The following is a 26,675-nucleotide window of genomic DNA, read 5'->3' on the forward strand; positions in this document are numbered from 1 at the left end:
CCTGCCTTATGTGTCTTTTGTTGTTGTTTTTCTATATTTGTTAGCATGTTTGGATTGTCGGCATTGTCTCACACTTAGCCCAGTGTCTGGTCTAAGTGTGAGAAGTTTCCCTTGTTTATTGTTGTGTCGTTGCCTGTGTCTAACCCTTTTTTCCACTGCATCCTGTCCCTCGAGGATGAGTTCATATGCAGTGGGGAGGAGGGACGGGTTAGTTACAGTAGAATCATAAATGCTAAATTTTTTCAAAAAAAATAACAAATTCCAGTTAGTAATGAAATAGGCAATATGCATGAAATTGGATAAATGGAAGACTTGATTACTTCTTGGAAGAGTTAGAAAAAAGATTCAGTATGCTCACATGTAAAAACTTGATTGCAAAAACATGATCAATTTGAACGACGCAAGTATGATGGAAACGCTCAATTTCTAAAACCAACTGTGAAGCCTCTTTATATGTGAGTTATAAGCCAAAAGTAGAACACTTTCTACTATTTTTACAAAAGAAAATTTTACGAGAGGCTGACTTTTAATATTGAGATGAAAATTGCACAATTAGTAAGGACTAAAGGCACCAGGACTTAGCCAGTTGAGCCGTTTCTTTTCCTTCGTTCCACGAACCCGCCTCGTTAATCTGGCACCCCTTAGTTAACCACTTTGAGCCCATACACTCTTACCCGTTCTTTGAAGCCTTAAAACCGAACTCAAGTTTCATATCACATGAGGAAAGAGGGTCAAAGAGATGAAGTTTTTAAAGGGAAACAAAAGGGGATAGCAATAGAATAGTCGAAGTAAAGGGTAGCCGGGTTGTCAAGTTAGGGGATCAGGTTGACCAAGTCAAAAAAAAAATGTTGAGAAAAATTTGGGAAAAAGAAAAGGGCAGGAAAAAGTTGTAACCTGACCCGGGAAATCGAAAGTTAGGAAATAAGCCAAAAATTTAAAAGGCTAAAGGACGTTTTTTTTACCAAAGTAAGTATCTAGTAGAAAAATAAATATCCCAACTTGATCCAGCAAGTCTAGTCATAACTTTGATCTTTTGACTCATGTGATTTTTCTCTTTACAATTTAAAATTTTTATTTTAAACTTAGAACCCCTAAGATCCTACCCTAATACGTTACTACCCTTAAGCCCCGTTACAACCAAAAACAAAGACCTTAAGAAACTATCTTGTGCAATCCGATTCAAGGTATTAAAATTGAGGCAATACCGAGTGAACAGTCCTAACATCTCTGGTGAGAAATGAGCGACTGAGTGAATCCAACAGTGGTTTAGATTGAGCAACATTGACAAACTGACATCTTGATCAAGCAAATGCGAAAAAGAAGAAACATAAGCTACTGGCAAATGGATTGACCTCAACCTCGGGTATGATTGTTGGAAATATATTCGGTCTAATGCATACATGTAAATATGTGTTTTTGGTTTTGAGTCTTGTTTTTCTTTTCGTCTTCTTTTACTTGTGAAATGAGTAAACCATGCCTGAAATTTGCCTTATCTTTTTCTTTTCTTTTTTATATATATATACTTGAGGACAAATATGTTTTATGTGTGAGCAGTTTGATAAGGCTCATTTCATGCATCGGTTTAAGGGTAAAATGTGTACTACTTGATTTGTTACAAAAAGACATGCGAGGCTATGAGCTGGATGGTGCGCAACAATCTGTTATCAAGGAAAACGTTCTAGAAGGGGACACGTGCTGATACATGAGACGCAAGGACGGAGCTGAGTCACGGATTTGTTACTGAAAAGCATCGTAGATTCTAGAAGAAGAGCACGTAGCAATCCATGAGTCGCTCATTCTCAACATGAGTGAATATTCCCTGTCAAGATCGTTATCCAGCTGGAGGCCGAGTCGAGCTTATAAATAGAGGATGTGACACCACATGAAGGGAATGGATCCTTTACTTTCCGTCTAGTTTAGCTTAGTTTAGTTCTCTAGCTTAGTCCAGTTCTCTAGAATAGCTTAGCTTAGATAAAGTAGTGCGTAGTTAGAAAAGGCAATCAAAGAAGCGCTGCAGAATACTTGTTATCTGTCGGCGTATTCCTAAATTTCCCGCCGAGATTCTTCTCGGTTTTACTTGCTTTCTTATTTTCCGAAGTATTAGCTTAGTTTCAAATTTACGCTGTACTTAGTTTAATTTTAATCGAAGTTGTTTTATTTTAATCCGCGCATTTACTTTTCTACTGTCACCTGCAATTCACTTGACCCAGTAGTTAAAGTTCCTTTGATCAAGTTAGCAAAATTTAATTCTGTCTAGAGTAAAAACAGTAGTTAAAAACTCCCAAGTTAAAGCGTGGCAGCAGCCAACCCCCCTGTTCACTACTCACACACTCGACACACCAACTTCTCTGTGGGATCGACCCCGAACTTGCCGCTTTACTATTAAAGTAGTGCAAAATTGGGAGTTGACAAATTACATTGGTAGGAAACGAGCGAGAGCGAGTTCGAATCGATCAAGTGGCAACGACATTTGCTAACTGATCCAATCGGTTCGGTTATCTTCAATATAACTTGGTCCGAATTCGCGCCCCTCTCGAGGCCCTCCAACAACGATGATGAACATTGATGGTTTTAGACAACAAACAACAACGTTAGAACTTAAACATTCTGAAAGATCTTCACAAGTTAGTTAATTGGAGAGAAAAGAATATATATTATACATATACAGAAGTTCAAAAGCATTAAAAGTCTGAAAAAATGGCGGAGTCTGCGAACCAAACGGATGGGGTGATAGTATGCTACGCTCCAACGATGGTCACAACAAACGGGGATTTGGCAAGGCAATAATCCTCTCGACTATTCCTTGCCCCTCTTTATCTTGCAGCTAACCCTCGTCGTAGTCACCACCCGTATCCTCGTCTTCGCCCTCAAGCCCCTCCGATAGCCTCGTGTCATTACCGAAATTCATGTAATTTATGCTACGAACTGATATTTTTATTGAAAAGAGGAAATATTTAATTTATTATGTTTAGTAATATTTGTTTGTGAAGGGCGGGATAATCTTGGGGCCTTCCGTACTGGGAAGAAACAAGAAGTTCGCAAACATGATTTTTCCCTTGAGGAGCGTGTTGGTTCTTGAAACCATCGCACATGTCGGGCTTCTCTACTTCCTCTTCTTGGTTGGAGTGGAAATCGACATGACCTTGATAAAACACACTGGGAAGAAGGCGGTGGTTATCGCGATTGCAGGCATGATCCTCCATTTTTTGATAGGCGTCTTCTTTGCCTTCGTCATGCATGAGGAGTCCGGGTTTGTGAGGCTAGGGACGTTGATACTCTTCCTTGGAGTCGCCCTGTCTGTCACCTCTTTCTCTGTTCTTGCTCGTATCCTCGCAGAGCTTAAGCTTCTGAACTCTGATATGGGGAGGCTGGCTATGTAGTCCGCTCTCATAAACGACATGTGTGCTTGGGTCCTGCTAGCCGTCGCTAGCGCCTTGGCTGCTAACCAGAACGCGTCTCTGGCTTCACTATGGGTTATTCTTTCGAGTTTGATGTTTGAGGTTTTTTGTGTGTATGTTGTGAGGCCTGTCATCTCATGGGTGATACAGAGGATGCCGGAGGGCGAATCTGTGAATAAGGTATACATCTGCCTTATACTGACCGGAGTGATGATCTCTGCTTTCATTACGGATGCCCTTGGCACACACTCTGTTTTTGGAGCTTTTGTGTTTGGGTTAGTCATCCCAAATGGCCCTTTTGGTGTGACACTTATAGTGAAGATGGAGGATTTCTTCACCGGCCTTCTTTTGCCGCTCTTTTTCGCCATCAGCGGCCTCAAAACCGACGTCTCTTCGATAAAAGATTTCAGTACGTGGGTTATTCTAGCTGCGGTTATCGTCCTTGCTTGTGCAGGGAATATTGCAGGCACACTTCTCGTCACTCTCTACTATAAAATCCCTTTCGACGACAGCCTCACGCTTAGTCTGCTCATGAACGCCAAAGGCCTCATCGAGATGATCGTGCTCAACGTTGGAAAAGACCAGAAGGTATTGTTAATTACTCCATCTCCATCTTTCTATGATTAAATGTCTCATATTTGACCAGCACAATCTTAAAAACTAATTTGACTTTTATAATGGTTAGTGGAATGTGAGAGTCTACTTTTATATATTGATTTTATAATAAAATGCGAGTGAAATAAGTTAGTGAAATATAGTGTCCACTTACCAAATATAGTACTCCCTCCGTCCCACTTTAGTAGTCCCAGTTGAGTTCGGCACGAGTTTTAATTAATGTAAAGGAAAGTTGGTGAAAAAAGATAGTGGAATGTGAGTCCTACTTTTTTATATTAGTTTTATAATAAATGTGAGTGGAAAAAGGTGTCACGACCGAACTTTCTAAGGATAGAAAGCCCGGTTGATCGCAACTAGGGGACGATGAAAGAAACGGGGAAGAAAGGGGAAAACTGTGGCACAACTGAAACTTGAACCGAAATAACTCAAATAATATATATCAGAGTGCACGATACAAAGAGCGCAAACTCGACTTTTACATTGCAGCGGAAGAGTCAAGAGCAGATAACGTCGTGTATGGAGACACGTCGCATCCGAGTACTATTCTATTGAAGGATCTTCATCGTCTATGCTCAACACCGCCCGCCGTCATCACTGCTCAACCTGCACATTTTTAAAACATATGCAGGGCTGAGTACTTGGTGTACTCAGTGGACACGTGCGAAATATATTTTACTAAAAACCTAGTTTTGTCAAGTCACTCTTTGAGTGAACTCGGGGTTTTAGGAAAAGGTCCGAGAATACTAAAACATTTCCCCTTTTTTTTTCCTTTTTCAAAAGCGATCTGTCGATCTATTATTCTAGAACACATGCCATATCTGACTAACTCCTGGGGAACAGAAGCCCACTAACCTCCTAGTGAACAGAATTCACGAAACTCCTGGTGAACCGGAATGTATGGGCTTATCCCACTTACAAACCCGAATTCACTAACTCCTGGTGAAACGGAATGTATGGGCTCATCCCACTTACAAACCCGAATTCACTAACTCCTGGTGAAACGGAATGTATGGGCTCATCCCACTTACAAACCCGAATTCACAAAACTGAAACTCCTGGTCTAGTAGGGACATCGCCTTGCTAGTCAATCAGATAGGCAATGTTCAAAACAAAACATGGCTTGACATAACATTTGCAACTTTATTTTTTTCATAAAACCGTTTTTTAACATAAACTCATCTTTCTTTCATCAAAAGCCGAACACATAACTTTCAAAACATCATTTTTTCTCGTAAACGTATTTGGATCAAAACTCATTTCTATCGGTCAAAGCCGAACTCAAAACTTCCGAAACTTCATTTTCCTCATAAACATACTTTTAACAAAACTCATTTCTATCGGTCAGAACCGAACACAAATATCAACAAAGGCTGACACTTCACAAGCACTCATAAGGCAACACATAACATCATATAATAACACCAAGCAAATAGCATTTTTCATAATACTTCACATTAAATAGCAAGCTCGCACTTAACATCACATCTTAAATAGGAGAACACGAAAATACTTTTCATAAAAACTGTAAACATACTTTAAACAGAAAGCCTTAAAAATATCTTAGTTCGAAAGCTCACATAAAAACACTTTAGTTTAAAAGCCCACATAAAAACACTTTAGTTTGAAAGCCCACCTCGTTCGTTTAAAACTCCTTAACTTGAATTTTCCTGACTCCACCCTTAACTTGCGGAGATAGCCTTTTGAAAACAAACAACTTACTAATAAGAATCGAGAAATTCTTAAACTTTAATTAGAATTAGAATGCATGCCCCTAATTAATCATAGCCCAAGAACTTAATTAGAATTCCGGCTCAAAACCAAATTAATTTCAGCCCAAGCTCCCTCGTAAATTAATTCCATCCGGCCCAACTGATCTTCTCCCTTTTTGGTTTATTTTGGCCTAAGGATCAATTATTTTAGCCCAACAAATAATTCTCTACCCAACTCCCCCTCTCATTTTCTAAGAACTCGGCCCAAATAAATTATACGGAAGCAGCCCAACTGTCAAATCTTCTCAGCCCAAGTATACACCATTTCCGGCCCAACCAATGAAAATTCCTTGGCCCGATTCTCTTCAAATGGGGCAGCCCATTTTGGTCCAAACAATAAAAAAGTAGTCCATCTTATTAAATTCCAGCCCGGCTCTTGGACTCAAATAAAATGGGTACACTACTTATTTAATTCCTTTAGCCCAAACTTATCACAATAAAAACTCTTGGCCCCAATTCGAAAGCCCAATCTAATTGTTGGTGGCCCAATGATTTCTCCTTTACTATTTCCATCGTATCCTACTCCCTCTCTCTCTCAACTTAAATCAAAACCCCCAAAATCAGAGACTCCATTTCTCTCCCTCTCTTCACTGTCCGTCCGCCGTCAATCGGGTCACTGGAGCTTCGCCGGTGTCCTCTGTTATCGGCGCATTCTCCAGCCGGCGACTGCTCTTCCTCCGCAGCTCTCTCTACTTTGCACCTCTTCGGCCGGCGGTATGCTGATCGTCTCCTCTCTCTCAATCATTTCTAATTTACCACATTTTAGAAAAAAATCCCTAATCAAAGGCTCTCTTTCTCACACAAACAGCCGCCGTCAGCAGCCCCTCCGTCGCCCGGGTCTCTCCACCGCTGACTGACTACACAGTTCATCTTCACTGATCGAAGCTTCCATGGCGCTGCCTCTGTCAGGTTCGGGCGAGAGAGACCCTTCTCGGCCTCTGCCCCTGCCGATACCTCGCCCAAGCAGCTACTGCCCATCGCTGCCTGTGGAGCTCGCACGGCTGTATTGGAAGCCCCGTCGTCACCCCGTCATTCCTAGAAATCATCTACGCACTAAGCTAAGCCCTCTAACTCCCATCATCTATTTCATTATGTTGAGTTCCTTTCTGGCAGTAGCTTTGTGGTAAGGAAGTTCTTGACTATGGGGTACTAAAGCTTTGATCTTTCTTAGGCAGTAGCCATGATAAACTGTTACTGATCTTGGGCTAAAGCAGCTTATGATATTTCTTGTTCCAAATTGCGTGATGTGGAAATCCTAAAGCTCTAAATTCTTGAGCGTTAAACATGATTTTCTATACTTGCTACTGTTACAAGGTTTCTTTTGCCATGATTCTATGTTCTTGAGCCTAGCATGATGTCTTGAAACAAAAGCAGAGGTGTGCTAGTGTTTTACTTCATTCTCGGTGACTCCTTCAAACGCCGGACTGCCCTTAAGCTCGCCGCCACTCCTTCCTCTCTTGCTGCACTTCTTGTGATTTGTGAATGTTGAGAGGTGTGAGGAAGGAGATGGTGGAGGGGGCTGGTATTTATAGCCAAAACTCCTTGGCATTTTGTGTCTAATTTGGGTTAAAGATTCTCTCTTCGTTTTTATTTTGGGCTTAAAGCTTCACTACTAAATTGGTGTAAGGCATTGGAGAGCTCCAATTTCTATTTTGAGCTAACAACTAACCTCTCTTTTTGAGCTTTGTGACTGAGCCCCTTTACTTAATTGGTCTAACATTTGGGGCTGTTCTTAGGCTGGATTCTCGGCCTTGGTGTTAGGAAGGAGTATCTGACCCATGTTCCTTTTGAGCATGTTCAATGAGCTCATTTTACTATGCTCATTTGTCTTAGCTTCCATTTTGGTGTAAGATGGGAATGTGACAAAATGGCTGCCTCTCTGCCCAAGGAGGCAGCCTCTCGGCTGTACAATTCAGCCTGCTTCCTCTCCATGCTTATTCGAGCTTGCCCTTCCCTATCACTTTTCTATGAGATCATCTTCTAACCCCACTTTGTGTTAACTTTGCAGGTTTAGGGGGCTACCCCTTTTTGGAGTTTTGGTGGAGGTGGAAATCTAGAAAGATAAAGGAAGAGAAGAGAAGGGATTTACTACATCACTCACTTTGTCTTATTGCTAAGTTTAGCAATTGTTTAAGCATTAGGTTGGGAATAGCTCTTGACCAAGTCTTAATTAAGCCTCTAGCTTGATGTTGGCTCCTTTCAAAGCTTAGAGTATGATTAGTTGTTATTTTGTTCTCATTGTAGCAAGGGTCCAAAAAATGTATCACCATCTTGTATTTTCTATTTTTCCAACAATTGTAATTTCAAAACTTAAATTTCCTTGCACTTTAATTTCCAATCGTCTCTTCATCCTAAGTTTTTTAATACTCCAAAATCCGTGCACGAAAACTCTGGGTGTTACAAAAGGTTAGTGGAATGTGGGGCCTAACACCATTTATGGAATATTCCAACCGGGACTTTTAAAGTGGGACACACAAAAATGGTAAACCGAGACTCCTAAAGTGGGACGAAGGGAAAAGTGAAATGAGATATTTAATGGCAAACAGACAAAAAAAGAAAAATGCGACATCTAATAGCGGACGAAGGGAGGAGTAGTAATTGTAGCTTCTACAGTGTACACTAAAACAAGTTAAAACAAATGTGTGTTCTTATCATGTTTTGCATTGGGCAGTCCAGGTTCTGGACGACGAAGCCTTCGCAATTATGGTGATCGTGGCAACCGTCATGACTTCAGTCATCAGTCCGATCGTAACAACCGTATACAAACCTGCCAAGAAATTCGCACCGTACAAGAGGAGGACAATCCAACAAACCAAACAGGACGGGGAGTTTCGAGTCCTCGTCTACGTGCACACTGCGAAAAACGTCCCGACCATAATCAATCTTCTCGAAGCTTCCCACCTGACCAAGAAGTCCCCGATATGCACGTACGTCCTCCACCTAGTTTAGCTCACCGACCGCTCCTCCGCCATGCTCATCGTCCACAACGGCCAAAAATCTGGGTGATCTTCTGTGCACCGAACCCAGTCCGACCACATCATCCACGCCTTCGAAAACTTTCAACAGAACATCAGATTCATCTCCTGTAGAAATCATGGAATAAAATATGCACGGTCAATGGATTTTGACCAAATAATAAATGTTACGAGACATCTAATTTTGTTAAAATTAAATGATATAGCGTCGATCTACATTTTACGAAGATAAATGTAGTATATTCACTTTCTCAAATCCGATTTCCGGTGAGTGAGAAATAGTTGATTAAAGTTGGGCATGATTAGCTTTTAATTAAAGCTTGAAGTTTGAGCTTAGGGAATAATTAACTAGTGTTAATTATCTCACATTGGAGAAGTGACACATCTTTTAATGTGCTTAATTTAAGTGACTTTATGTTACTTAATAATTATAGTGGACCAAGATGGGTGAAAGAGCCCACACGCGTGCGCGCCGCCGTCGCCGCCTGCCCGAGCCTGAGCCCGTGCTCGTGCTCGCGGCTCGGGCTCGATCTCGATCTTGGACTTGGACTTGGATCTTGGCAATTGGTCTTTGGGTGGTCTTTGGGCTCGGGTCTGGACCCATAGTAATCTTTTTAGACCACCGTTGAGTCAGTAATCCAAGTGGCTTGACACATCGTCAAGCGTGACACAATCAAAGCCTACACGGCTGCAACGTGAGAAATCCACACGCTCCACACGCGGAGGCACACTCCTGCCACAATCTTGTAACCGCCGACGGTTACGAATGAGCCATGATGAGCCTTCATGGCTTGGTTGACCCTGCATGGTGGCTTGGCCTATAAATAGGCTAGCCATTCCACTGTATTTGACACAACATTCACAAGCATTTGCATCTCATAAGCTCTCTCCCTCTCTGCATTGTCTTTCTGTCGAAGCTCTGCCCTCTCCTCCATCCAGATCGCTGGAGCTCTGTTGATTGCGGTGCTGCTTCACCAGAGACGTAGCCGTTATATCTTTGGGAACGACACGCCAAACCGAGAGCACTACCGTGGCGTATCTCGTCTTGCAGAAAGAGGCCTCCTCGACTCGGCTAAACAACTGTTCACGGTTACAGTTTCGATTTCTCAATTGTAATTTCATTTCAGTTCAGTTTCCCCTTTTGTATTCCTTCTTTTGGGTTGTATTACGCCCGATTGTATCTCTTGTAATCCCATAAACCAGCAATCGCAAGACGAGATAGCTTGCCTTTGAAGGAATTTGGACTATAAACTGAACTTAACACTTTCGAAACATTTAACACCTTTGCTGGAGATGTCGACTGAATCCAACACAGCCGCCATTTCCTCCACCATGGCAACCACTGGACCTGTGAACACTTCATCGATTCCCTTGATGATGCCAACCCCCGGGTTCTATCCATCTTCATCAACAACCCCTTGGGAGTTTGTTAACCCCCATGGGCCCACTGGTGGATCCACCTCGAGTGGATCGGTTGGTTCCACTTTTAGTGGTTCCTTCAGATCCTTTAATGGATCGAGTGCTGGGACCTTTGGGTCTCACACGAATGTTGGGGCCTTCGGGTCTCACGCGGGTGCTAGTTCCTTCGGGGCTGGTATGACCACGACGGGCTCTATGCCCAACATGAATGGTGAGGGCTCTATGCCCAACCACGTTGTTGGCTCCTTCGGGGGCAACGAAATTGGTTCCTTCAATGGACCAAGTACGGCACCTTTGGCACCAAGAATGATGCCACCTGCCGAGAAGCCGCCAAAGTTTGGAGGATCTGACTTCAAAATGTGGTACCAAAAGATGTTGTTCTACTTGACAATATTGGCCGTCGCCAACTTCCTCACGAACAACGAGCCGCCCGCGCCAAGCGATCAAGAGACTAGGCTCGAAGTCATGGCGGACTATGAAGCTTGGACAAAAGGGGATTATCTATGTAAATATTTCATTTTAAGTGCATTAGATGATAGCCTCTACAATGTATACTCTAATGTAACCACATCTAAACAAATGTGGGAAAGCCTAGAAAAGAAGTATAACATAAATAATGCTGTAGGTACTGAACAAGTTGTAGTATCCAAATTTATGGACTACAAGATGGTCGACTCTCGACCCATCATGGAGCAAGTTCAAGAGCTCCAAATGATCATCCACGCACTAGTGGCTGAAGAGATGACCTAGCCCGACAAATTCTTAAGGTGCACGATCATCGACAAGCTTCCTCCTAGTTGGAAGGACTTCAAGAGCTATCTCAAACACAAGCAAAAGCAGATGACCCTTGAAGACTTGATCGTGAAATTGCGCATTGAGGCTGGTGTGCGCAAAAGTGACCAAAAGGCTAATGGCTTTAGCCCACTTGAAGCCAAAGCCAATCTGTTGGAGCGGGGCAGTCCCTCCAACAAACGCCCTCGCCCTAGTCAAAAGGATAAAGGGAAGGGAAAGCAGCCTGCAAAGAAATTTGAAGGCGAATGCTTCAAGTGTGGCAAAACTGGCCACTTAACCAAGGACTGCCGCAGCAAGAAGAAGAAGCCGGCGGCCCACATCGTTGAGAAGGAGTTCAAAGACTAGGATGAAAATGACCACATTTTTGTGGTCACTGAAGAATTTAACCTTGTTGATAACAAGGGTGGCTGGTACATCGACGCCGGCGCTACTGCTCATGTCTGCTCAGATAGGAGCAAGTTTGCCTCCTACACTGCTGTTGAAGGAAGGAAGATCAACATGGGGAATCAAGCATCGTCCGAAGTCCTCGGCATTGGCAACGTGATTCTCATGATGACGTTTGGCATCACTATCACTTTGAAGGATGTGCTGCATGTCTCGGACATCCGCAAGAGCCTAGTGTCAGGATCAATACTAGTTAATAAGGGGTTTAAACTTGTATTTGAGTCTGATAGGTTTGCATTGTACAAGTTTGGAAAGTCACTCGGAAAAGGTTATGTAACCGATGGACTTTTCAAGCTTAGTGTGGCAACTCGCAGTGTTGCAAAGTCGTTGACTAATAATAATAAAGCATCTACTTCCTCTTACTTGACTAAGTGTTCAAATTTGTGGCATTGTAGATTGAGACATGTAAATTCAAAAGTCATTAAAAGATTAGTGAGTTTAGATTTACTAAAGGCTAATGAAGTGGATACCCAAGATAAATGTGAAATTTGTCTTGAAGCAAAAATGACTAAGTTGCCGTTTCACTCGGTTGAACGAAGCACAAAACCCCTTGAATTAATTCACACGGATGTATGTGATTTAAACATGGTGCAAACTAGAGGTGGTAAAAAGTACTTTATCACTTTCATAGATGATTGCACAAGGTATTGCTACATTTATCTTTTAAGAAGTAAAGATGAAGCAATAGAAGCGTTCAAAAATTATAAGAACGAAGTTGAGAATCAACTTGGTTGTAAAATCAAAACGATTCGAAGCGATAGAGGAGGCGAATATGTAGCCCCGTTTGAGGAGTTATGCAACGCAAGTGGTATAATTCATCAAACAACTGCTCCATATTCACCACAATCTAATGGTGTTGCAAAACGCAAAAATTGCACTCTAAAGATATGATGAATGCACTGCTTCTGACTTCAGGATTACCACATAACATGTGGGGGGAAGCTGTTTTGACAGCCAACTATATCTTGAATAAAATCTCTCTCAAAGGAAAAGATGTTACTCCTTATGAGTGGTGGAAGGGAAGGAAGTCATCCTACAAATACCTCAAAGTGTGGGGGTGCTTGGCAAAGGTGATGGTTCCTCCGCCCAAAGAAGTTACAATCGGACCTAAAACGGTTGATTGCATCTTCATTGGATATGGACTTAATAGTAGTGCATATCGATTTGTTGTTCACAGGTCTGAAATATCGACTATTACTATAGGAACAATAATTGAGTAAATGAATGTTGTATTTCTCGAAAATACATTTCCTTGCAAAGACAAGGAAAAAGTCTCAACCAATTATGAGACAAGAATTGAAGAAGAAGCCATTAGTTCTAAACCAGTGGAAGAAGAAGCCACTAGTTCTAAATCAGCGGATGAGGAACCTGAATCGCGCAAGCGTGCAAGGCCCGATCCGAAGGATACAGTACTAAGACGTGGTAGTAGGGTTAGAATACCAAAAACATTTGGTCCTGACTACATTGCTTTTATGTTAGATGAAGAACCAACATCTATAAAAGTAGCCTTCGATCGCCTAGACGGGCTACATTGGAGAGAAGCTGTTCAAAGCGAAATTGATTCAATTTTGCTAAACTACACATGGGTGTTGGTAGATCTACCTGAAGGTGCGAAACCTCTAGGTTACAAATGGGTACTTAAAAGGAAATTTAAGGCCGATGGAACAGTGGATAAGTATAAAGCCCGATTAGTAGTAAAGGGTTTTAAACAAAAGGAAGGACATGACTTCTTCGATACCTATTCACCTGTAACTAGGATTACATCTATCCGAGTGCTTCTCGCTATTGCTGCATTGCACAATCTTGAGATTCATCAAATGGATGTAAAGACCGCGTTTCTAAATGGTGAACTAGAAGATGAAATCTATATGGGACAACCCGAAGGGTTTGTAGTACATGGACACGAGAAAAATGTATGCAAGCTCGTAAAGTCTCTATATGGATTGAAACAAGCGCCATTGCAATGGTACTTGAAGTTTGATAATGTGATGTTCTCAAATGGGTTCAAAATCAACGAGTGCGACAAATGCGTCTACATCAAGAGCACTAATAACGGCCATGTTATAGTGTGTCTATACGTTGATGATATGTTAATCTTGGGTAGCAACACTCAAGTAATTAACGATACAAAGGCCATGTTAAAGAGAAACTTTGACATGAAAAACATGGGTCTAGCCGATGTAATTCTTGGAATGAAGATTCTAAGAACGTCTGATGGAATCATCTTAACACAATCACATTATGTTGAGAAGATATTGAATAAATTCAAAGCCTATGATGGCGCGCCGGTTAAGACTCCAATTGAACTCGACGTTCACTTGAGCAAGAACAAAGGCGAGCCCGTTGCACAAGAAGAGTATGCACGGGTCATCGGATGCATTATGTACTTGACTAACTGCACTCGACCTGACATTGCTTGTGTCGTGAACAAGTTGAGTCGTTACATGAGCAATCTAAGCAAAGAGCATTGGAGAGCCCTTGTGAGGGTTTTGAGATATTTAAAACATACTCAAAATCATGGGCTACACTTCTCGAGATACCCCCGGTACTTGAAGGGTACTGTGATGCAAATTGGATATCCGACAATAGAGACTCACTTTCAACAAGTTGATACGTCTTTACTATTGGGGGTGGCGCTGTATCGTGGAAATCCACAAAATAGACATGTATAGCCTGATCAACAATGGAATCGGAGTTCATTGCCTTAGATAAGACTGGTGAGGAAGCTGAGTGGCTTAAGAACTTCCTTGAAGATATTCCATGTTGGTCTAATCCAGTGCCACCAGTGCTGATCCACTGCGATAGCCAAGCGGCTATTGGAAGGGCAAACAATGGCTTCTATAATGGTAAGTCTCAACATATACGTCGACGACATAACACCATGAGACATTTGATCACAACAGGGGTGATTACAATTGACTATGTGAAGTCAATAGATAATCTAGCGGATCCGCTAACGAAAGGGTTAAACCGTGATCAAATGAATAAGTTGCTAGAGGGAATGAGTTTGAAATCCACAAGCTAAAGAATTGTCATAGTGGTAACCCAACCATGATGACTGGAGATCCCAAGAACTTGGTTCAAAGGGACAACTAAGCTATGAGAGTTCATGAGAAACACTCAACTATATCTATTCCCTAGAGAGCAATAGAGTGTTGGAAAACTTGCCTAGTGGTGAGGCTAAGTCCATGACTTTTAATGACTCCTAAGGATCTCGAGGAGATTGAGTTCTCAAGGAGACCGAGTAGGGCAAGATACTCGATTAGGAATCATCTATATAAGTGTGAAGTGAGGCCGCTTCAAATAACACACTTAGGAATCCAAAGTGGTGTCCAAGGCCGCAAGGGACACAAAACGTGTGAACGGATGAGGTTGAGGTGTTTAAATGTTAACACCATTGTCTCGGTGCACGCCGTGGGGGATTAGTTCAAAGCATCGCGCTACTAAGCAGCCTGTGTATCCGATGGTGTCGACTATGGAGGGTTCAAAGCTAACAACTACCTATCCTTATGCTTATATACGTCTTGAAGGTTGAGCTTGTGTCTGCATGCATATGTATTTGGCTATTTCCACTCATGTGGGGGATTGTAGAAATCATGGAATAAAATATGCCCGATCAAGGGATTTTGACCAAATAATAAACGTGACGAGACATCTAATTTTGTGAAATTAAATGATATAGCGTCGATCTACATTTTACGCAGATAAATGTAGTATATTCACTTTCTCAAATCCGATTTCCGGTGAGTGAGAAATAGTGGATTAAAGTTGGGCATGATTAGCTTTTAATTAAAACTTGAAGTTTGAGCTTAGGGAATAATTAACTAGTGTTAATTATCCCACATTGGAGAAGTGACACATCTTTTAATGTGCTTAAATTAAGTGACTTTATGTTACTTAATAATTATAGTGGACCAAGATGGGTGAAAGAGCCCACATGCGCGCACGCGCGCGCGCGCTGCCGTCGCCGCCCGCCTGAGCCCGAGCCCGATTCTATGCTCGTGGTCACGGTCGTGGGCCTCGGGCCTCGGTATCGATCTCGATCTTGGACTTGGATCTTGGAAATTGGTCTTTGGGCTCGGGTCTGGACCCGTAGTAATCTTTTTAGACCACCGCTGAGTCAGCAATCTAAGTGGCTTGACACATCATCAATCGTGGCACAGTCAAAGCCTACACGGCTGCCACGTGAGAAATCCACACGCTCCACACGCGGAGGCACACTCCTGCCACAATCTTGTAACCGCCGACGGTTACGAATGAGCCATGATGAGCCTTCATGGCTTGGTTGACCCTGCATGGTGGCTTGGCCTATAAATAGGCTAGCCATTCCACTGTATTTGACACAACATTCACAAGCATTTGCATCTCATAAGCTCTCTCCCTCTCTGCATTGTCTTTCTGTCGAAGCTCTGCCCTCTCCTCCATCCAGTTCGCCAGAGCTCTGTTGATTGCGGTGCTGCTTCACCAGAGACGTAGCCGTTTTATCTTTGGGGACGACACGCCAAACCGAGAGCACTACCGGGGCATATCTCGTCTTGTGGAAAGAGGCCTCCTTGATTCGGCTAAACAACTGTTCACGGTTACAGTTTCGATTTCTCAATTGTAATTTCATTTCAGTTCAGTTTACCCTTTTGTATTCCTTATTTTGGGTTGTATTACGCCCGGTTGTAACTCTTGTAATCCCAGAAACCAACATCTCCATCAATCCACTCACTGCAATCTCCCCTTACTCCACAATGGACGAGGACATCTGCCACGTGGTAGAGGACACGCGCGTTTCCCTGATCATCATTCCGTTCCACAAACAAATAACGGTCGACGGAGGGATGGAGACTGCCATCCCGACCCTCCGGACCATCAACCAGAACGTGCTCGCCAACGCCCCCTGCTCAATCGGGATCCTGGTCGACCGGGGGCTGACCGGGTCGACTAGGCTGGCCGTTAACCAGGTCGGACATCACATCGCTGTGCTTTTCATCGATGGGCCAGACGACAGGGAGGCGCTGGCGTACGCATGGAGGATGTCGGAGCACCCGGGGATAAAACTCACAGTGGTGCGCTTCCTGCCCGGCTTCCACGGGCAGGAGGAAGAGGATAGGGATAAGGAGTATGAGAAGGAGATGGATGCCGAGATTATTAGCGAGATTAGAGCGAGGGCATCGGGGGATGCGTCTGTTATATACAAGGAGAAATTTGTGAACAATGGGCAGGAGACGGTGGGGGTGATAAGGTCGATGGAAACGATATATGATTTGGTTATAGTGGGGAGAGGGGCGGGGCAGACGTCGCTGCTGACGGCGGGGTTAACGGATTGGAGCGAGTGCCCGGAGATGGGAGGGATTGGGGATTTGCTGGCGTCGAAGGATTTCGTAGCAACGTGTTCGGTGTTGGTGGTGCAGCAGTATGTGGGGGCGGAGGTGTTTGGGGAGGCGGGTACGCCGGATAGTCCTAGTCGACAGCTGCATGACCGGCCGTTTGATTTGGTGCGGCGGACGTCGCCTCAGGGGATTACACAACCGTGATTGATGGCTTTGTAATGAGGGGATGGAGTGTTTTATTGATTTGTTGTATAGTTTGGTTTAGAGCATCCGCAATAGAGGCGAGCGCACTGGCTCGCCAATTTTTGGCGCTCGTCGGTCCGCTCGCCGAACTATTGCAGCCGGCAAGTGCCAAATCGGCGAGAATTTCGGCGAGCGCACGCCGATTCCCGGGAGCTCGCCGATCGGCTCGCCCCTATTGCAGCCTTCCGATCGACTAGCGGAAATTTTAATTTTTTTTATTTAATGTTTTTTTATGAAACTCATTCTTGGTCGTTTCTCTTTTATATAGACATCCGTGAATGTTTTATGTTCCACTTTCGATGTGGGACAAACTCATTCTTGGTTGTTTCTCTTTTATAGAGACATCCTTAAATGTTTTATGTTCCACTTTCTCTTTTATAGAGACATCCTTGAATTTTTTATGTTCCACTTTCGATATGGGACAAACTCATTCTTGGTTGTTTCTTTTTTATAGAGACATCCGTGAATGTTTTATGTTCCACTTTCGATGTAGGACAAACTCATTCTTGGTTGTTTCTCTTTTATAGAGACATCCTTGAATGTTTTATGTTCCACTTTCTCTTTTATAGAGACATCCTTGAATGTTTTATGTTCCACTTTCGATGTGGGACAAACTCATTCTTGGTTGTTTCTCTTTTATAGAGACACCCGTGAATGTTTTATGTTCCACTTTCGATGTGGGACAAACTCACTCTTGGTTGTTTCTCTTTTATAGAGACATCCTTGAATGTTTTATGTTCCACTTTCGATGTGGGACAGACTCATTCTTGGTTGTTTCTCTTTTATAGAGACATCCTTGAATGTTTTATGTTCCACTTTCGATGTGGGACAAACTCATTCTTGGTTGTTTATCTTTTATAGAGACATCCGTGAATGTTTTATGTTCCCCTTTCGATGTGGGACAAACTCATTCTTGGTTGTTTCTCTTTTATAGAGACATCCTTGAATGTTTTATGTCCCACTTTCGATGTGGGACAAACTCATTAATGAGGATGTTGTAATGTTATTTTAATTTTAATGAAGTGTGTTTTTTTAATTAATGTACTTTTTAAAATCTTAATATTATTATTGAATTTTCCCGTATCTGTGTCCTAAATTTAATTCCGCATTTTGTGTGATTGTTAATTATTTGTTTTTAGTGCTGATGATGTGGCTAGGCTATGGCTCTGCTATTGCTTGTCCAGTTGCTTGTCCTGATGATGTGGCAGGGGGGATTTTAGTGCTGATGATGTGGCAGAGGAGTTTGTAGCTGAGCTATTGTTTGTCCACTTCCTATTGCGGATGCTCTTAGACCATCCACAATGCCGCCCAGCCGACCGCCCAGCCGAGCGCCGGCGCTGGGCGGTCTATTGCAGTCGCCCAGCGGGCAAATGGAAAGAGAAACCGCGCAGCGCTGGGCGGTCGCGTGGCGCTGGGCGATTCGCTGGGCGGTCCGCTCGGTGCTATTGCAGCGCCCGGATCGCCCAGCGCACCGCCTAGCGCGAATTTTTTTTTTTTTTTTTTTTTTGATGTTTTAATAAGTTTTTGTATAGTAAATCAATAAAATTCTACATTCCCTTTTATTGAATGACAACAACACAAATATAGTTAACTTTGTTTCATTTTCACCTGTCTTTATAAAATATTGTTATTACACCGAACAATAACTGAAGATTATTTTTTGCTCATCATATTTTGTTATGAAGTAATAGAATGATCTGCTATGAAACAACATTATGTGCTACTCTATCCGCTCTCCATTAAATTATTATCTTATATTTGACTCACCTGAGTTTTAAGAAATTGTTTCACCTTGTGAATGAGAGTTGAAAAAATTAGTATAATGTGAATCTTATTTTTATATATTAATTTTATACTCCCTCTATCTATAAAGAATATGAATAATGGGTTCGGCACGAGTTTTAATAAATAAGAGGAAAAGTAAGAGAGAGAGAAAGGGTAGTGGAAATAATGTTAGTGGAGAGTGGGGTCCATATTATTATAATGGTATAAGTTGTTAATGGTAATGGAATAAGTTGTAAATAAAATGATGTGTAGGGTAGTATTTTGTTTAACTTTTTCCAATTTAGAAAGTTCATACTCTTTAGGGACAGAAGAAAAAGAAAATAGTTCATACTCTTTGAGGACGGATGGAGTAATAATTATGAGTATAGTAAGTTAGTGGAATATGAGATCTACTTACTAATAAGAGTAAAAATAAATTGAAACACGTAGACACAGGTAATAAATAAGAGAATAATAAAGATCCGAGCCATAGAATTTCTCAATTCTGATACAAGGTATTTATTACTCCCTCCGTCCCTTAAAATTTGACACAATTTGATCCGGCACGAGCTTTAAGAAATGTAATAGAAAGTAGGTTGAAAAAGTTAGTGGCATGTGAGTCCTACTTTTATATATTAGTTTTAAAATAAAATATGAGTGAGAATGAGTTAGTGGAATATGAGGTCTACTATAAAAAATGATAAAAATGAAAGATGACAAATTTTTAAGGACGGACGAAAAAAGAAATAAGTTACGGAGGGAGTAGATCGAATGTACTTATTCGATCTATTTATTAGGAATGGTTCAAATAAAAACATTTAATGATTAAAGAGATTATTTTTTAGTCCAACCGATGATGATTATAGATTGCTATTGCTGAAGCCTAAAGGGGAAGCCGAGAATAAGCCCATGTACTATTTCCATTTTTTAAGCATATCCTTTTTATTTTTTAGTCCTAAAATACTATACCAAACTAAAAACAACAAATAAATACTTTATTAGATATTCGGTGAAATTATAAAATTAATTTAACCAATTCTTATGTAATTCTAGTTACATATTTCAATAGTGATCTCCCTCAGTTCTACAAAGATGATCAATAATATAGCCTAGGCTCAGTCTCAAAGTACCTAGATTAGCTAATCCCTTGCATGAAACTCCTAAAAGATCATGATATCTATGTCGTCTTATTTAATCTAAAATTCTCTTTGTTAGTACTTTATTGTCACGACCACCCTTTCTAAACATAGAAAACACGGTTGATCGCGACTATGGGAGGATTAAAGAAGCGAGAAAGAAAGGGGAAAAAGACACAACTCGACTATAGCTCGGAATAAATGGGAATAGATCGAATAAAAATCAGAGTATCATCTCAACAATTGACAATTGAAAGGGATTATATCTCAACAATACATGAACTCAAAAGAAACAACACTCGGCGGAATCATTCGAGAGAAGAATAATGTCATGTATGAAGACACAACATATTCAAAACATTTGACAATCATTTTCTTTACTTTTATGCTCAACATCCTCCTCGCTCGTCACAACTCAACCTGCACATAGGGAAAACACATGCAAGACTGAATACTTGATGCACTCAGACCTCAGTGAACTTATGCCGAAAATATTTTCATAAAATAAAGTCATATCATGCCATCTTTAAGTGTACTCGAGTTTTTACTTTTAAATCCGCCGAGAAACACTAAAATTCTTTCAACTCTAGAAAAAAAATGGTGATAGGCTGATCTACTATCATCATCATCATCATCATTTGTCACATACCAAATCTGAACTATCTTGTGAAACGAGAATGTGACTACAAACTCGATCACTGGATTGGCCGACTCAAAAGACGGCTCAGGATCCCTATCTGTGTACACTAGCCTAAGTAAGGGCTCACCCCCTAGTCAGACCCGAATTCGTTAACTATCAAAGTCTAGAGGGAATCAAATCCAGTAGACAATCAGATTGACAGCTCTATCAAAAACCAAAATATGGCAAGGCATAACATTTTTGCAAAGAGATACATCATTCATAATTTGGCAAAATATTTCAAAATTTTTAAAAAGAAAGTCCACCTCAACAGATTAGTATTTTCCTTAATCAAACATCTCGATACGACCTTAATGTGCGTGCAAACAACCTTCTTGAAAAACAATTAAAATACACATGAATCTCAAGAAGATAATTATTTTGAATGCGTGCATCCTAAAGTTTGTTTATGTTCTCATTATTTCTTTAGAAGTTTGGAAACTTGTCTTTTAATTAAATCACCGCAGTCTCAATGCCGGCCGTCTCTGGCGTCCTTTCAACTCGTATCGTCAATCTCGTGCTTCTTCGTCTCTTTCGCAAAACGTTCATCAATTAAAAAATCTACAAATCCTATTCCATTTACTTTGTTCTATCAATATTGTTCGGTCTCCTATCAAAACGTTCATTGCAAGGAGTCCGGCGTTGTCGCCACTCCTTTCTTCTTCCCCCTTTCTTTTCCCTCTTTCTCTCTGGTCTTTCATGAGCAGCCGCGGATCGCGACTGCAGTGTCGCTGGTCGGTCAGTTCACGTCGCCGGCCGTCTCCTCCATGTCAAATCACCGCGTCTCAGCAGCAACGCTGACCTCGGACAGCAGCTGCTCCCATCCAGCAGTTCGAAGTCACCGGGCAGCCGGTTGTCAACGCTCCTGAAGCTAAGCCTCTTTCTCCTTCGTTTTCAGTTTTCAAAAGTTCGTTTCTTTGGTTCGGATTGTTAAAATTAATTACCGATTATGATGTTCGGTTGAGTATGCCCAAAAGAATAAAAGAAGAAAAGGTTGGGAATGAAGTGTTTGAAAAGGGGATGGAAAGGAATGAACTCTACTCTCGGTTTCTTCACTTCTCTCTAAAGAAAATTTATGCCATGAACATTGCTTTGAGATTGGTTGAACCAGATTTGAGACAAAAAGAAAGAGCAGATTATGGAGAAACAAATACCTGCGATTGCGATTGTGATTGTTTTGGGAGAGTAGTGATCGAAAATTTATTTTCCCTGCTCTCTCTCTATTACGGTTAATGGTAGTGAAGTGAAAGGGCAAGTAGATAAGAGCTTTAAATGGTGACTCTTTGATTGCAGATTGAAGGAGATCAGAAGTCACGCCGGAAGCATAGAAGTCGCCAAATCTGTGAAAGGAATGAATGATTTGGACTTTGGAGAATTATTTGATGCATTGGTCTCTGACATACTTTTTGTAAAACCAAGTTAGGATAGCCCAATTTTTATTTAAATCAGGCATTGGACTTTGATTTAATTTTACTTGGGTCGGCCCAAGTTTATATTTTTTATTTTTAGTTTTTTTTAAAGCTTGGTTCAACTTTCTTTTATAGAGACAAAATTAACTTAGTGTTGCTCCAAGCTACATACATATTCTCCCTCTTTTGCTCAATCGTTCCACAATCACAAACATGTCATCTTTATTCGATAATTCACCAATCACCAAGAAACTTGTTTCTTCAGACAAAAGACAACTCATGACATTGTACTTGTTCATTTTCACAAAACGTAATTGTCTTGATCATCCAAATTTTCCTTTATTCGACAAAAGAAAACAAACGCGAAAGTCGTCTTAAACAAACGATATCTTTTCTAGTGAAATTAAAAGATAGAAAAAAGTCGGGACGTTACATCTATGTAACTAACTCAATTAATTATTCCCAATCTGTATGAATACTCCTCTCTCGAATATTGTACATTAAATACTTTCCCAACTAGCACTCAACACCCCATGAACAATTAAAGTGAAAAAAGAGTCTTAAAATACTTTCCCAACTAGCACTCAACACCCCATGAACAATTAAAGCGAAAAAAGAGTCTTAAAATTTAAACAATAGTAAAAAACTAGACATGAATCAATTACTTTCAGTTCTTAGATTCTAAGAGTTTAACAAATCTAATAAACTCGTATTTTATCGGTTTGATTTGCTTGTTGATATGATTATTATCGAGTTTTATAGCTCCAACTCTGTATTTCTGACCAATTATGTGATATTTTTGAGTTAAACAAGTTTGTTGAGAATGCTCAAGATAATAGGTGAAAACGAGCCAACAAGACATAACTTTAGACAAAGTGGACAAAGAAAGAAAGTCCAAATGTTAACTGTAATCGGCCTAACTAGATTGAAGCTTCCACTCCGATCATTTGTCCATTGGGAATATTTAGTTTTCCTTTCTTATTTTTTTGCTTGGATTAATTCTTTTAAACGTTGATTTAACTATGAACATGAGGATCTGAATCCCTAACATTTAAAATTCAAAAATATTTTTTAGGAGAGACAAATTGGTTAGCTTTAATAAGATATGTGTAATTAACATAATATTTCTAATTGGAAAAAAAATACCCTACAGTGATTTATCAGCTACATGAAAATAATTACAAGATTTTTGGATTAATCTAGATATATAGTTCCTGGGGCGCGTTATAATGATAACTCCAATTTGTGTGATAACCCTATAACTAAATCTTCACCACACATTTTTAAAATAAGTGGTCTGGATTTAATCTAACAAAAGTATCATTTTATCAAATAAAACTATCATATTTTGAATATATTAAGGGCAAAATTGTCATTTCGTTATAAAATTGGGCGGGTAAGAAGAAAACGTGAATTAAACGCTGCATTCAATTTCTCTCTCACTCAAACCATCCGAATCGCATTTCAAACCCTTGCTTCTTCAGTTTCGAAGGAAAAATCATCCAAATTCTGGAATATGTCGAGGGAAAACGCTCAAGCATCATCGAAGGAAGGCTTGATGAAGTTTATTACTTATTTCACTTTTGTTTTTGCTCGATTTTATCATTTTGCCAGAGATTCTCGTTTTTTTTAGATTCTATAGCTTTTTAGTGTAGATTTAAAGTTACATATGACAACATGATGAATTTACTTTGAATTTACTTCATACTTGGTTTTGTATCATCAATTCATACCTTATTCCATGATGAATTATTGTTTTAAGTTATAAAATGATAGTTTCAGGGGATAAAATGATAGTTTCAAATGATAAAATGAAGCCAGAGATAGAAATTAGCTGCTTCTACTAATGTATTGAATTTCGTACCAATCATTGGCTTCAAAGCATCATCACAAACAAGAATGTACATACCTACAAATCAGTAAAACTAACATTTTATCAACTCAGAGTATCATTCTATCCGGCAAAACTATCATTTTATCAACTTAGAGTATCATTCTATTGGGCAAAACTATCATTGTATGCAGTAAACCTAACATTTATAAGCCAAAAGTATCATGTTAACACATAATCGACAATGCATAATATAATTACATAATATCATGAACTGATTTGTTGCCCAGATTACGAATGCCAAAACCAACTTAACGAGCATAATGTTCATAGAAATCAACTGCTTCTACTAATGTATTGAATATCATACCAATCATTGGCTTCAAAGCATCATCACAAACAGCAATGTGCATACCTACAAATCAGTAAAGCTATCATTTTATCAACTCAGAGTATCATTCTATCCGGCAAAACTATCATTTTATCAACTCAGCGTATCATTCTATCCGGCAAAAGTATCATTTTATCAACTCAGAGTATCATTCTATCCGGCAAAACTATCATTTTATCTACTCAGAGTATCATTCTATCCGGCAAAACTATCATTGTATGCATGAATGTACATACCTACAAATCAATAAAACTATCATTTTATCAACTCAGAGTATCATTCTATCTGGCAAAACTATCATTGTATGCAGGAATGTACATACCTAAAAATCAATAAAACTATCATTTTATCAACTCAGAGTATCATTCTATCCGGCAAAACTATCATTTTATCAACTCAGAGTATCATTCTATCCGACAAAACTATCATTTTATCAACTCAGAGTATCATTCTATCCGGCAAAACTATCATTCTATGCAGTAAACCTAACATTTATAAGCCAAAAGTATCATGTTAACACATAATCGGCAATGCATAATATGTCATTTTGTCAAGTTAAAGTATCATTTTATCAACTTATATGCAAAATTGAAAACATCTTCCCGGTCATAATTATGCGAGGAATATGGAAACAAAATCTGGAGATTATGGAATAATGAACCAAATCAGAAGAAAATCTGGAGCCTATGTAAATAAAACAGGCGAGAAATATGGAAACAAAATCGTTGAGAAGAGAGAATCGAACTGAGAGAGAGTGAAAGAATGGAGCGAAATTAAGAAATTAAATGAGGGAAATGACATATTTACCCTCTGCGCCTTTTTTATGAAGTAAATCTAAGTTTGAATCTCAGCCACAAGATTAGAAAATATGTGTGGTTCATATTTGGTTATAGAGTTATTACGTGATTTGGGGGTTATCATATGATCACAGATTAAAATAGTGTAGATTGAGTCGCAAGTGTCTACTTCTGTTGGCCGAGTTATTGTTTCTATATATGGGTGGATTTTATTTGCTTATTTGCGTTGTCTCATCTCTTTCATTTATTCGGTCGGTTGGAATCATTTGATAATCAGGCCATTCTCATTTAATTAGTTACAGGCTTTCTAAATTTAATTGGTAGTAAAATTTATACAGTTTGAGCGTGGGTCTCGAATCTCGATTAAGTAATTCAATTATAATTAAGTTTTTGTAAGTATGTAATTAACCTGCTAACAAATTAATTTCTTTATGATTAAATCTCTGAAAGTCATTAAATAATTAATTCTCTGACTAATTATTTCCTTTGTTCGTATATATTCAGATTTAAGAAATTAATTAATTAGTTTCTTTGTTAATTAATTTCTTTGTGTTGAGATCTCTAGATTTAAAAATATAATTAATCTTTCAATTAATTATTTTTTGTAATTAAAACCTCCGATATAGTTAAAGATGTAAAGACAATTATTCTTTTGTAATTAATTCTTCAAATTTAATTCAGTAATTAATCTTTCAATTAGTTACTTTCTTGTTATCAAAACACCAAATTTAATTAAATAATTAATTCTCAATTATTTAATTTTTTTGTAATTAAACTTTCAAATTTAACTATGTAATTAATTTTCCGATCAATTACTTCTTTTGTAACTAAATCTTCATATATATTTAAAGCTTCAAGGAATTAAAGCTACCGATTTAATTAAGTTCCATGTAATTAAATCTCTTAATATAATTAGTCTCAAGGTCTCTCGATTTAATTAGTACGAAGTATTAATACCATAAACTTCTTAAGCGATGATGTACTCCATAGTAGGAGAATTGCATACCATCCGGATTAAGAATATTTCGTAAGCTAAATATTTTGTCTGTCTTTTTCTTCGTGTTGGTGTTTTGTGTACACTATTGTCATGCCGTGTATTTGGTGTTTTTTACACTCTTGTCGAATAGAATAAAATTCATTTCGTGTGTTGTTACTATCGATCATGAAGTACCACTGATATGAGATATTATTAGTTTTACTTTCATTTGCCAACATAGTTCACATTTCTTTTATTCTTTCTCTCTTGTTATCCATTAACGTTGCATGTGAGCCAGGGAACTGGCTGTATCATCTATAGTTGCTCGGTAATCACCATGGAAACAATTAGAGTATGCTTGAACCACTTGCCTGACAATTTAGCTATTAAGGACGATAGTCATGAGAACTGACAGTAACTATAATTAATTTTCTGCCTAACAAAACGTAGGAAATAGGCATTTGAATTTACAGGGTATTTATAGTCTACTACCATTCCTTTAAACATAGTAGTATGTGTTATGAATCTGACCGTTTAAATATAAAACGAAATTAATTGTAAACATATCGTTCTCATCTAAGTCAAAATTAGGATAAATAGAGTATTAATTATAAACGACATAATTGAGTTTGGAATCGGTTGGTTGGAATCATTTGATAATCGGGCCATTCTCATTTAATTAGTTACGGGCTTTCTAAATTTAATTGGTAGTAGAATTT

The 26,675-nt window shown here is 39.6% G+C and overlaps 1 long non-coding RNA gene and 1 pseudogene across 1 annotated transcript; both read left to right on the plus strand.

The window, feature by feature from the left end:
• Nucleotides 1-2,552: 2,552 nt before the first annotated feature.
• Nucleotides 2,553-16,934, plus strand: LOC121810639 (annotated as a pseudogene).
• On the plus strand, nucleotides 6,055-8,120 carry LOC121741967. The gene is made up of 2 exons (XR_006037952.1): nucleotides 6,055-6,496; nucleotides 6,591-8,120. It is a non-coding gene; the product is annotated as an uncharacterized LOC121741967 (long non-coding RNA).
• Nucleotides 16,935-26,675: the final 9,741 nt, after the last annotated feature.

The sequence above is a fragment of the Salvia splendens genome, chromosome 7, assembly GCF_004379255.2.
Source record: "Salvia splendens isolate huo1 chromosome 7, SspV2, whole genome shotgun sequence".
Lineage (NCBI taxonomy): Eukaryota > Viridiplantae > Streptophyta > Magnoliopsida > Lamiales > Lamiaceae > Salvia > Salvia splendens.